We start from the raw sequence: 13,886 nt of genomic DNA, 5'->3' as shown, positions 1-13,886 counted from the left end.
TAAACTATCATATAGTTTTACAATCGGGTTTGGGTTTGATTAAATAGTATATATATATATATCCATCGTATTATTTTAGGTAGAAGAGAATTTAGAGAAATTAAGGAAAACAGCGGAAGATTTAGGACAAAATTCACATGCTCTTAATTCCTTAATCATTCATGAAAATACAAGAAGCATCCAATGCAAAGGAAACTAGCTAGCTAGCTAGTGAGACACTGACTATGTTACTATAAGACCCTATGCAAATACCATATCGATCGCGAACATAGGAAATTCTTAGTTCATAAGTTAGGAATGGATATTAACAGCACGGTTGGACTTAACGGTACGTAACGAATGGGAAGAAATCTTCACACTTAAGTGTGCTCAAGTGAGAGTATAATATCAGGATGACTGATCTCCTAAAAATCTCTATTTAGACAAACAAAAACAAATTTGTGAACTCCTTGTGTGGGGAAAGAAAACGGCATTGCCTCTAACACACACAAACGAAACAACGTTGGTGGTATAATGGGGGTAGTATATTCAAATGTCATCAAGCCACTCTTGTGTCACTGAAGATGCTGGGACACACCTCAATGACGAGTCCTAAAATTTTACTTAATTTCTCTAATTTTTGTTATTATTCTTAATTTTATGTGCTAGTGTGTCTTATATTTTCATTTACAATTTTACATGGCATTTTGGAAAAACGGGTTAAGGGCCCTAGATTTTGGTTCTCTTTGTACCCTCAAAATGGTTTTGTCACCCTGTCATGCCCCTCTCAACCGAAGAGTAAGACTATCCGTAGTCGGCCTAGTTATGGCATTTTGGATGTGAAAACCCGGGGCACATCGCCCCCTAGCTCCCGGCGTTTTGGCCTTGCGTTTTTGAATAGGCGTTTTCTACAAAACGCTTCATGGCACACACTTTTAAACACTTTGACCGTTTTTAACAGTCATATTATCGTTTAAAAAGAAACAAATTTTTTCTATATATTCATCCCCAATCAAAACTTAACAAATTTATAAATCTTTCTTTCTTAAACTCTATATTCCTCACACTAAATTCCCTATAAAACCTAATCTATGGATTCTCCCACTTCTATATATAACTAATTTTTCAGACCGGCAAGCCGAAGAAGATGCAGAGGAAGAGGCGGTTACGAGTGCGATTGTGCTCGCGACAACTTATATGAATTCTATTAGCTCTCCTCCACTCCCAGTTTCGAAAAGAACATATATCGAACGACACCGTATTTGCGCCAACGATCGGTTGATGGCGGATTACTTTAAAGACTCGCTGAGATACAAGAACTCGAAGACTTTTAGGTGTCGCTTTCGGGTGTCTAAAAACTTATTTATGCGCATTACCAAAGATTTGAAGCGTGGGCTTGATTACTTTAAGCAAAAACCGGACGGTCGAGGGACGCTAAGATTCACAGCTATTTAGAAGGTTACGTTAGCCATACGCGTACTCGCCTACAGAAACACGTCCGACACCAACGAGTATTTAAAGATCGGCGATATTACAACTCAGGACACCTTTGTATATTTTTGTTACGTTACATTTCATTTTTTAAATAATTATAACACTTGTTTGCTTTAATTAATTATTTTATAAATTGTATAAAATATAGGAATATAAAAACTATATGGACCACAATATCTAAAAGAACCCAACTGGAACGATCTACAACCTCTATACAAAGCACATGCAAGGCTGCATGGTTTACCTGGCATGATAGGGAGTGTAGATTATATGCATTGTGAATGGGCTAATTGTCCAACTATATGGCGAGGTTAATACACATGAGGTGACCAAAAGGGACCAACGGTCAGCCTTCAATCGATTGCTTCATACAACCTTTGGATTTGGTCGGCGTTCTTTGGTGTTCCCGGTTCCAACAATGACATAACCGTCTTCGAACAGTCCCCTGCGTTGAAGAGTTCCATCTCTGAACCGTTCCCATCACTTCGTTTGGGCTAATGATAATGTCACACCCCGAAAATCTTAATTAAGACAGCGGGAGACTTTGACCAAGTCATTCGGGTGGTGACAGACGTCGTTTCAGCCAATCACATTTAAGTATACATTTATAATGAAAGTTGAACTTTAGTTAAACATCAGAGTTATTACACGTGTCATATTACACGATTATTATTCAAACTACAAGTTCAACATAAATTCAACATTTTTCATTCAAACACACGTCACTATTTTCCCGCGCTCTTCGCGAAGCTTCCATACTTCATTTAAATTAACTGAAAAGCATATTAAAATATCGGTCAACACAATGTATTGGTGAGTTTCCCTTTATAATAAAATAGTCCATATATATATATATGAATCGAAAACAACATCCATATAATGATCTTTTGTCATTATGTCCAATATCAATTCGTGTGTAACCGTCACTACACCCCGAATTATATTAAAAACATCCCGTGTATAATGGCTTATCACCATTATAACACCAATCCGTGTGTAATGATCTACCGTCATTACATCACAAAACAATAGGCATTTTACTTTTTAAACAAATCGTGCTATTGTAGACGAGCAAAGAATACAACATTACGTATGACTATCATAGTTGATAACACAATATATACCAGACTCAAAATATACCCACTTTTAACCCAACGCGATTGAAAGTGGGGGGCGTCACCCCGATAGATCTACCCATATTTTTGTGCCCCTTTCTAGGGTTAACCGTTATTTAGCCAACTAGACTCATCCCCGGTTTGACACGGTTTGTAAAATAAAATGCCGTTACAATATCAAATGAATTCCATATGAAATGAAGAATATGCTTCTCCCTCAAAACACAATTAAATATCGATTAAAACAGTTTCAGTTAAAAACGAAGGGAGTTCGATAGAGAAACTCACGGTTTGTAGCTTTTCGTATCAAAATCTGCGTGTCCTATATTAGTACACGTTTTGTTAATAAAACTTAGCTTGAGTTTTTGTTTATAAGAGTCTTTTATTAATCCTAGTTTAATGTCCACACAAGCACATAAGCAAGTAAGTTCCTGTTAAGTTAACGAATACATCTAGTTCGGTTTTCGTTAATATTGTTTTAATAATTAAATAATTTAATAAGAAAATAAAATATACAACTATAATAAAATATTAAAGTTTCAGTTGCTGGAAAGAAAATACTAATTTATTATTTTTCATGGATTTTGTCGGTTTTGTCGGTTTCGTTGGTTTTGTGTTTAAAAACGAACCGTTCGGCTTTTTGTTTAAAACACCATTTTTAAATCTTGAAAGATACTTTTTACATACATATTAGTCAAGTTTTAGAAGTTACTTTACCAAATATGTTATTTTTATTTTTGTTAATATTTTCTTAAAATAACAACTTTTTAACGTTTTCGTGTCGGTTTTCGCGACACGAACCGTTTAGGACTAAGTTCTGTTATCTTGTCCTCTTCTCATATATTAATTTATGTTATATATGAGTATTTTACAACTTTAAGGGCTGTTCTAAAACAGTCCCTAGGAGTTGTGTCGGTTGTTTAAAAAGCCGATTTTTCGACCGTTTACGTTACCGACAAGTCATATAAGTTGAACAAGTCTACACTAATCATCTTATGAACTAATCACACATATAATGACACATAATTCACCATAAATTGCAGTTTTGATCAAATCATTTCACAAGACACTTTTAACCCAATTTTTAAGTTTGTAGTTCATATTCTAAGTTTATTAATAACGTTATTAATCAAGTTTTTTGTTATTTTTAATTTGAACAAATATCATATTAATACCTAAAATGTCCAGGTTCAAATCATCATATCATTAACGTATAAGTTCAAGTAATTCATTAACCAAGCAAATTATGAATTTCCTAAGTGTTTAACTAACAACGTTTCCTATTATAGTAACTTTTAATTTTTGATAATTCTATCCATTTCAATCTTCCCACTTTGATTAAGTACAATTCTAAGTTTAATTTATTCAATTAGTTTGATAAGGTTTCATGCATCCTAAGTGTTCTATCCAATTTTATTCTTTCAATTTATCATTCAACAAGTTTCCTTATTTAGTAAGTTGTTTGCTAGTTCCATTAATGTGTTAACTAGTTCATCTTTTAATCATGCATCCTATCTTAATGCAGGTATGCAATTCATCACATATCAAACATATTCATACCAAATATCCATATCAAAATCAAAAATTCAATTATATAGTAACTTTACCAATCTTGGTTAATTTTCAAGTTTCAACTATTAGTTCTAGCATACAACCTATTTTACTTTCAATTAAGTTATCCCATAACACTTTTTTATTTAACAATCCATTCAAACCTCTTATTAATCCAAAACCAAAAATCCCCAAATTTACAATTATGAACATATCCTTGTTTTGTTCATCTCTAACAACAATTTTCCATTAATCTAAGTCATTACTACCAAGCTAATAATCAATAATTAATTTACATTTCATTCCAACAACAAACCCTAACATCACGTTCTTTCAAGTTCATCTCAAATATTCAAGAGATTAACAACACCTAACATCAAACTTAACAATCAATGTAGGATCTTTATGATGTATGTATGCATGTGTAAATGAGCTTAATCTTCCTTCTTACACATATATACATACCTACGGTCCATATACACACACACACATTATCCATATTTCATCCTTCAAGCTTCAAACAACCTCAAGAACAACAAACCTTATGCATCCATATCTAAAAATCAATCAGTCATATCTTTAAAGCTTACTTGTTCTTTGAGGGTTTGAAAGTTGAAGATATTGATGAGTGAGAGTGACGTGTCTCCTAGCTTCCTAATAGCTTAATATTCTATCTCTAAACCTCCATGTTTCTTGATCTTGATTAATATGTGTGTATGTGTGTGTGTTTTGAATGCGAGTATGTGATGGTGTGTTTGTGATGTGTGTGTGGGCATGTATATACAGGAAGATGAGCACATGGTTTTTCAAGTAAAACCATGGGTTGGAGACATGGTTTAAGTAAAACAATGGGTTAAATCAATGGGTGGTAGCACATGGGTTTGGGTAGTGAGTATGTGTTTAAACAATAATCTTAAGTTTCCGTTTTAACGTATAATGAACTTTAGCTAATCAATCAAACTCTGTTTCGATTAATTTTTATCAGGTTTGATCCGATATTAAATTTCTGATAATACAATCCTAAAAAACTAATTTTTGGGAATAGTTGACGTTGGGTCCTTACCGGGTCGTTCACCGACACTTGGTTACTTATTTTGCAATTTTTGCGATTCGAGCTTTCTAAAATTAAGTTTATACATTGTCTCGACTACTTTAATATGTATTTTAATTTTCGAGATCATTTAGACCCTTTAAGATTTATTTACTTTTTGACTCGTTACTCGAGGTTATTCCATGTCAGGCTCGTTATTTGGCGATTTTTGCACTTTTTGTTGACTTTTAAACGTCTAGATCACTAATAAAGAAGATTTTTTTTCATAATGATGAAATTTTAATGCTAATCGAGATTATATTAGTGAAAATTTTTTGCAGATGTCACATTCTCCCTTAATTTAAGAATTTTTGTCCCGAAAATTTAGGAAGGTAGTACTCGAGTCTGATCTTACCAGAGATATATGAAGGTATACTCTTTTCATCTGTATACATTCTCAAGTGAACTCAGGACCAAGTCTTGAATTCTAACAGACTTTAATCAACACGATTTAGTTTCGCCTAAGCTTCTGAATGTTCTTATTCATAACTTATGCATGTTCTTTTATGATGTCCGCCCGGAATCGTGTTGATTAATGATTTTTCATATAGGCATTTACTTAGATTAAATACGTGGAATGTGTTACTTATTCTACTGATTATCATAGGTAATTCAAGCTTACACACAATTGGACCAACTCGATTGCGATTTCGAAAGAGTCCAATATAATGAAGTCTCAATTTCCCTCTAGCTTAGCTTAGTAATGTGATGATTGACGAATTTTGTTTCCGTATAACACTCCCAATGGTGGGGATTGTAATACTGGAAGATAATTGATTAAAGAAGATAAGCCAATGGTAGGCGAGTATTTCATAGGTTCTTGGAGAGTTAACCCGATCCTTGACATAGAAAGCCATATTAGAGTTCAAATGCACCTATAATTCACAATTTGTTCCGTAACCATAATTGTCAATTTACCTTACAAGATTACTCTAGCATTCTTTCCGTTAGGAATCAATTATTTTCTCCATGTTATCTTTTTCATAATGGTTAGAGAATGAACTAATAGTTTTGCTATTACCTAGAGAGTGTCGTGCTTACTTAGGTGTTTGTGGGAATTCGTTTATGAAATCTATGAAGATTTGAGCATTTAGACTTATGCGTTAGTCTAATACTAATTCACTCTTCATATTGAGGCATCTAAACTCTATTCAGTCAACTTAGATTTCTCTTTCTTCAATGCCTTGAACATTTCTAATCTAGGTTTTAATGCATGTTTGTAATGTTAATCCCAACGTACATATATGTGAAGACTTTTCTTTTCCACTGAATCATCAGCTACAATATTCATTTTACCAATGTGGTAACAAATATCGCAATTGTAATCATTGAATAGTTCTACTTCAACGGGCTGCCCCACTTTGAGTTCCATTTGATCTACAACACATAGAAAACCCTTATGGTTGGTGTATACTTTGTTCTATAAAAGGAGTTTCTTCAAGTCTTAAGAGTAAAAACGTCAACTCCTAGCTCAAAAATGTGAGTTGTATAATGCTTCTTGCGCACATTGAGTTATCATGATGCATAGATTATCGTCTTTTGTCTTTCTGCATAAGCGTGCATACAATACCTAAGCGTAAAACATCAATCACTACAAATCTATGTGCTACTTATGGGAGGGGCAAGATATTGCATTATAAAATATTTGCTTAGTTATTGAGAAGCTTCCTCTTTTAATTGTTTCAGGCATATTTCTTATCCTTTTGGGTTAATGTCGTCAAAGGTCAAGCTAATCTTAACTACGCAATTCCAATAATTCCAAGTAAGGCCTAAAAATTGTCGCACTTCGGTAGGAGACCCTCGTGTTCCAAATCCTCAATCGCTTCAATATTTACATGTATACCTTTCTTACTGATTATGTGTCTAAGACAATAAATTTCCCAAATCTAAAAATCATACTTAGAGAATTTCTACATTTAACTATTCAGTTTAAAGTGTTGTTCGTGAATTTTCTTGGTTTGTGAATAAATATGCTTATATCATTCAGTAGGATTTGCGTATCCTATTCATGAGATTCGGGAACATTGCAACTCATTTGTCAATCCGACCGGTATGACTTATAAACTAACAATGGCCCTATCATGTTTCTAATATGTCTTTAGAAAGTCTTCTTCTATTGATATTCTATTTGGTAAATCGATCTTTGGGTATAGATCCGGTCAACCTTGAAACTAATCAAATGGATCATCAATTCTCGATAATGGGCATCGAATTTTAATGGTCAGTTTGTTTAGTTCCAGTTCCTGGAGTTGTTTGAATAGATTTTTGTTTTTCTAATGACGTCAATCTTTACGGAGATCTAGATATCGGTGCGTCATCTTGTACAAGAACTACTCAAAACTTAATGTGTCTTGACGGGAATTATCTAGGAAAATCTACGGGGAAACTTCTACATAATCTTGAGTTGTAGCTTATCTCAAGGAGTGGGGTATTATTCATGCAATAGCTTGGTGTCTTGGTAACAATAATCAATTTGGTATCATACTGATCACCATGGATTGCTAGATTTTCACCACTGGCGAGTGGTAAAACATACTAGCCTTTTCGAACCCACGATCTCAGCATGATTTTCAGATAATTAGCCGTTGTCTATATTGAGGTTGTCTAATTTGATAGGTATATATATTTTTACAAAGGTTATGGGTTTCTATAGAAAGATTAAAGTCACTAATGACTATAACGGTTTTCCATATATAAACTTAATAAATACCCTTTTATATAAGTCGATTAGTCTTCAAGCAAGAGATAACCCTAATATTTTAGAGATCAAACTTAACTCGGCTCTACTATTGACAAGTACAAGAACATAATGGTTATTCAGTGATAACTAAGTGAATCCTTACGGGTTTCCATGGATCTTCCTCTAGGTTTCTAATTTTTAAACTTTGGACAATCCTTTTTGGATGTGTCACTCATCTATAAAATCAAAACAACATTGGGTTTGCTTATTGCCAGCTACTGAATTCCTTGTTTAGCATTGGGTTTGCTTTATCTCTATCTATCGAATTTCCTGATTACCTGGTGTTCAACTCAGTGTATACTATTAGGTTATAATAACTCTTGGAATCATCTCAGATACCTTCAATCGTATTCTCCTTAGAGGATTTTAAATAATAGCTCTATTGCTAGGGTCTTCACTTGCACTACGTCTTTGTTGCTTCAACGTTAATGTATTGTGTGACTAATAAAGCAGGTCGATAAATTAGATCTTCTTAATGGTAGGTGTTTGTCTTAATTTGGGTGGTTTATTGTCATTTCTATTATTTTCGAATAGCAGAAATAGACAAAGGTCATTATTATTATTATTGAAGGCGTGTGAATAAATGTAGGGAATATTCGCAACCGCATAATAATCAATACATCAAAAAGATTATGGCAATGGAAATTTATCGTACTTGTTTAGAATTACTAAAATAACTATTAAACAGGTGTGAATACGCATCAGCACCAATCACGAGTTTTCAAATTTTTCCTTACCAAAATATCTAAGGTATAGGATATCTAACTAGAGTAATAAGAGGGAGTTACTAGAATTCTATGTATTCCATAGATAGGTCCTAGGAGCTAAAATAACAACATCGTTAACGGAGTTACACATCATGAGAATCTGGAGAGATAGGTTCGCATCCTTATCCTCTAAGTAGCAACGATTAACGGATCTAGCGTAGGAAGATGAAATATGGCCTAAGGTTAGTGGGAACTGTGGGTGAATAATTTCTATAGAAGGAATATTAAGATTCACAGAAAAGGCACTGGCGCGGTGCACGATATATGGCACAACAGATGTCGTCGGGGGCGGTCCTTCGACTTACTGTCGATGTTGCGAATCTTGATAATAGTGTGTGAACTAGAAATATAACATAATCTGTACTAAGTAATCGCTAGTAAATATATATATATATATACATACATATATATATCATATAGATAAAACTTTAAACTTTATAGTTTACCATTTTATTTATTTATTTATTTATTTATCTATTACAAAAAATATATATATATATATATATAATCATTTAATTGATTATACCTTTGCTTCGCGAGGAGGGAAAATCGTGTGTTTGAATATACGGGTTATAGTATAGAAATTTTTACCCAAAATTTCTAATTCACTATAACCATTGGCTCTGATACCAACTTCTGTCACACCCCGAAAATCTTAACTAAGACATCGGAAGACTTTGACCAAGTCATTCGGGTGGTGACAGACATCGTTTCAGCCAATCACATTTAAGTATACATTTATAATGAAACTTGAAATTTATTGAAACACCAGAGTTATTACACGTTTCATATTTCACGATTATTATTCAACCACAAGTTCAACATAAAGTCAATATTTTCCATTCAAACATACGTCACTATTTTACCGCGCTATTCGCGAAGCTTCCATACTTCATTTAAATTACCTGAAAAACATATTAAAATATCGGTCAACACAATGTGTTGGTGAGTTTCCCTTTATAATAAAATAGTCTATATATATATATATGTATGTATGTATGTATGTATATATATATATATATATGAATCGAAAACAACATCCATATAATGATCTTTTGTCATTATATCCAATATCAATTCCAGTGTAATCGTCACTACACCCCGAATTATATTAAATACTTCTTGTGTATAATGGCTTACCACCATTATAACACCAATCCGTGTGTAATGATCTACCGTCATTACATCACAAAACAATAGGCATTTTACTTTTTAAACAAATCGTGCTGTTGTAGACGAGCAAAGAATACAACATTACGTATGATTATCATAGTTGATAACACGATACATACCAGACTCAAAATATACCCACTTTTAACCCAACGCGATTGGAAGTGGGGGGCGTCACCCCGATAGATCTACCCATATTTTTGTGCCCCTTTCTAGGGTTAACCGTTATTTAGCCAACTAGACTCATCCCCGGTTTGACACGGTTTATAAATAAAATGCCGTTACAATATCAAATGAATTCCATATGAAATGAAGAATACGCTTCTCCCCCAAAACACAATTAAATATCGATTAAAACAGTTTCAGTTAAAAACGAAGGGGTTCGATAGAGAAACTCACGGTTTGTAGCTTTTCGTATCAAAATATGTGTGTCCTATATTAGTACACGTTTTGTTAATAAAACTTAGCTTGAGTTTTTGTTTATAAGAGTCTTTTATTAATCCTAGTCTAATGTCCACACAAGCACATAATCAAGTAAGTTCCTATTAAGTTAACGAATATATCTAGTTCGGTTTTCGTTAAATATTGTTTTAATAATTAAATAATTTAATAAGCAAATAAAATATACAATTATAATAAAATATTAAAGTTTCAGTTGCTGGAAAGAAAATACTAATTTATTATTTTTCATGGATTTTGTCGGTTTCGTTGGTTTTGCGTTTAAAAACGAACCGTTCGGCTTTTTGTATAAAACACCATTTTTAAATCTTGAAAGATACTTGTTACATACATATTAGTCAATTTTTAGAAGTTACTTTACCAAATATGTTATGTTTATTTTCGTTAATATTTTCTTAAAATAGCAACTTTTTAACGTTTTTGTGTCGGTTTTCGCGACACGAACCGTTTAGGACTAAGTTCTGTTATCTTGTCCTCTTCTCATATATTAACTTATGTTATATATGAGTATTTTACAACTTTAGGGGCTGTTCTAAAACAGTCCCTAGGAGTTGTGTCGGTATTGTTTAAAAAGCCGATTTTTCAAATAAGTTGAACAAGTCTACACTAATCATCTTATGAACTAATCACACATATAATGACACATAATTCACCATAAATTTCAGTTTTGATCAAATCATTTCACAAGACACTTTTAACCCAATTTTTAAGTTTGTAGTTCATATTCTAAATTTATTAATAATGTTATTAATCTAGTTTTGTTATTTTTAATTTGAACAAATATCATATTAATACCTAAATGTCCAGGTTCAAATCATCATGTCATTTACGTATGAGTTCAAGTAGTTTATTAACCAATCAAATTATGAATTTCATAAGTGTTTAACTAACAATGTTTCCTATTATAGTAACTTTTAATTTTTGATAATTCTATTCAATTCAATCTTCCCACTTTGATTAAGTACAATTCTAAGTTTAATTCATTCAATTAGTTTGATAGGGTTTCATGCATCCTAAGTGTTCTATCCAATTTTGTTCTTTCAATTTATCATTCAACAAAGTTTCCTTATTTAGTAAGTTGTTTGCTAGTTCCATCAATGTGTTAACTAGTCCATATCTTAATCATGCATACTATATTAATTCAAGTATGCAATTCATCACATATCAAACACATTCTTGACAAGTATCCATATCAAAATCAAAAATTCAACTTTTCTTAAATTAAAGTTTCCTTATATAGTAACTTTACCAATCTTGGTTAATTTTCAAGTTTCAACTATTAATTATAGCATACAATCTATATTACTTTCAATTAAGTTATCCCATAACACTTTTTGATTTAACAATCCATTCAAAACCTCTTATTAATCCAAAACCAAAAATCCCCAAATTTACAATTATGAACATATCCTTGTTTTGTTCATCTCTAACAACAATTTTTCATTAATCTAAGTCATTACTACCAAGCTAATAATCAATAATCAATTTACATTTCATTCCAACAACAAAACCTAACATCAAGTTCTTTTAAGTTCATCTCAAATATTCAAGAGATTAAAAACACCTAATATCAAACTTAACAATCAATGTAGGATCTTTATGATGTATGTATGCATGTGTAAATGGGCTTAATCTTCCTTCTTACACATACATACATACCTACGGTCCATATTTATACACACACATTATCCATATTTTCATCTTTCAAGCTTCAAACAACCTCAAGAACAACAAACCTTATGCATCCATATCTAAAAAATCAATCAATCATATCTTTAAAACTTACTTGTTCTTTGAGGGTTTGAAAGATGAAGATATTGATGAGTGAGAGTGATGTGCCTCCTATCTTCCTAATAGCTTAATCTTCTATCTCTAAACCTCCATGTTTCTTGATCTTGATTAATGTGTGTGTGTGTGTGTGTGTGTTTTGAATGTGAGTATGTGATGGTGTGTTTGCGATGTGTGTGTGGGCATGTATATATAGGAAGATGAGCACATGGTTTTTCAAGTAAAACCATGGGTTGGAGACATGGTTTAAGTAAAACTATGGGTTAACTCAATGGGTGGTAGCACATGGATTTGGGTTAGTGAGTAGGTGTTTAAACAATAATCTTAAGTTTCCGTTTTAACGTATAACGAAATTTAGCTAATCAATCGAACTCTGTTTCGATTAATTTTTATCAGGTTTGATCCGATATTGAATTCATGATAATACAACCCTAAGAAACTAATTTTTGGGAATAGTTGACGTTGGGTCCTTACCGGGTCGTTCACCGACACCTGGTTACTTATTTTGCAATTTTTGCGATTCGAGCTTTCTAAAATTAAGTTTATACATTGTCTCGACTACTTTAATATGTATTTTAATTTTTCGAGATCATTTAGCCCCTTTAAGGATTTATTTACTTTTTGACTCGTTACCCGAGGTTATTCCATGTCAGGCTCGTTATGTGGCGATTTTTGCACTCTTTGTTGACTTTTAAATGGCTAGATTACTAATAAAGAAGATTTTTTTTTCATAATGATGAAATTTTATTGCTAATCGAGATTATATTAGTGAAAATTTTTTACAGATGTCACAGATAACTTCTACGATTATGGGTACTATCTAGGCGATGGAATATAACCGGAGTATGCGATTATCGTGAAAACATTTAGAGACCCGCTGGATGAAAAAAGACAATAGTTTAATAAAGTACAAGAGTCTGCGAAAAGGATATCAAGAGGTGCTTTCGGGTTCTTCAAGAACGTTGGCATTTTGTTAAAAATCCTTGTCGTCCATGGTCGTTAGAACGAATGAAAAGTGCTATGTATGCGTGTATCATAATGCATAAAATGATCATCGAATATGAGGGAAGAGCAATATGTCCAACTTTCATACCGGACTCGGATCCACCACGAACTCTAGCAGGTATGGAGTGTTCCGGTCAAAAATTAACAAAGTAATTTTGTGATCAAATTCGTATGTGAGGTAAAGTGCTTGATCAAAAATAGGGTGAACACAATTATTTGATTTCGAGGGGAAAAACCCTTGATCTTGAGGTTCTCCGGCACAAAAAGCCCTCGGACGGTTTTATTAATAACAAAAATGGGTGATTACAAGTGGTGGAGATGATAATCGACCGTATACTAAGTGTTACAATGAGTGTTGATAGCTAAGTATGTGAAGTGTGTGTTACATGTGTTTTTCCTAATTGATCACATCAGCCCATTTATACTGAAAATCCCTAACTGATTCTTCGAGTATCCCGGAACTGAAAGAGTCTTCCAGTATAGCCGTTGGAGCACTCTTCTTTGAGTCTATCCACGTTCATCAACGTTCATCCCACGTCTTTGACCGATTTTTTTGGGAGTCACTCATCAAACGTGGTCACACCTGCGAAATAACCTCAAATATTCGAGGATAATACAACGGTTAGTAATTATCAAGGATACCGAATACTGAAATCATGTCAGTAAATCCGGGATCCTTATACCTAGAAATGATTCCTGACAATAATAGAGTTCTCCCACGTGCTAAT

The sequence above is a fragment of the Bidens hawaiensis genome, unplaced genomic scaffold, assembly GCF_021521415.1.
Source record: "Bidens hawaiensis isolate Kalapana, Puna unplaced genomic scaffold, B.hawaiensis_p1.1 tig00038052_1, whole genome shotgun sequence".
In the NCBI taxonomy this organism is placed as follows: Eukaryota; Viridiplantae; Streptophyta; class Magnoliopsida; order Asterales; family Asteraceae; genus Bidens; species Bidens hawaiensis.
This window is presented reverse-complemented; position numbering follows the sequence as displayed.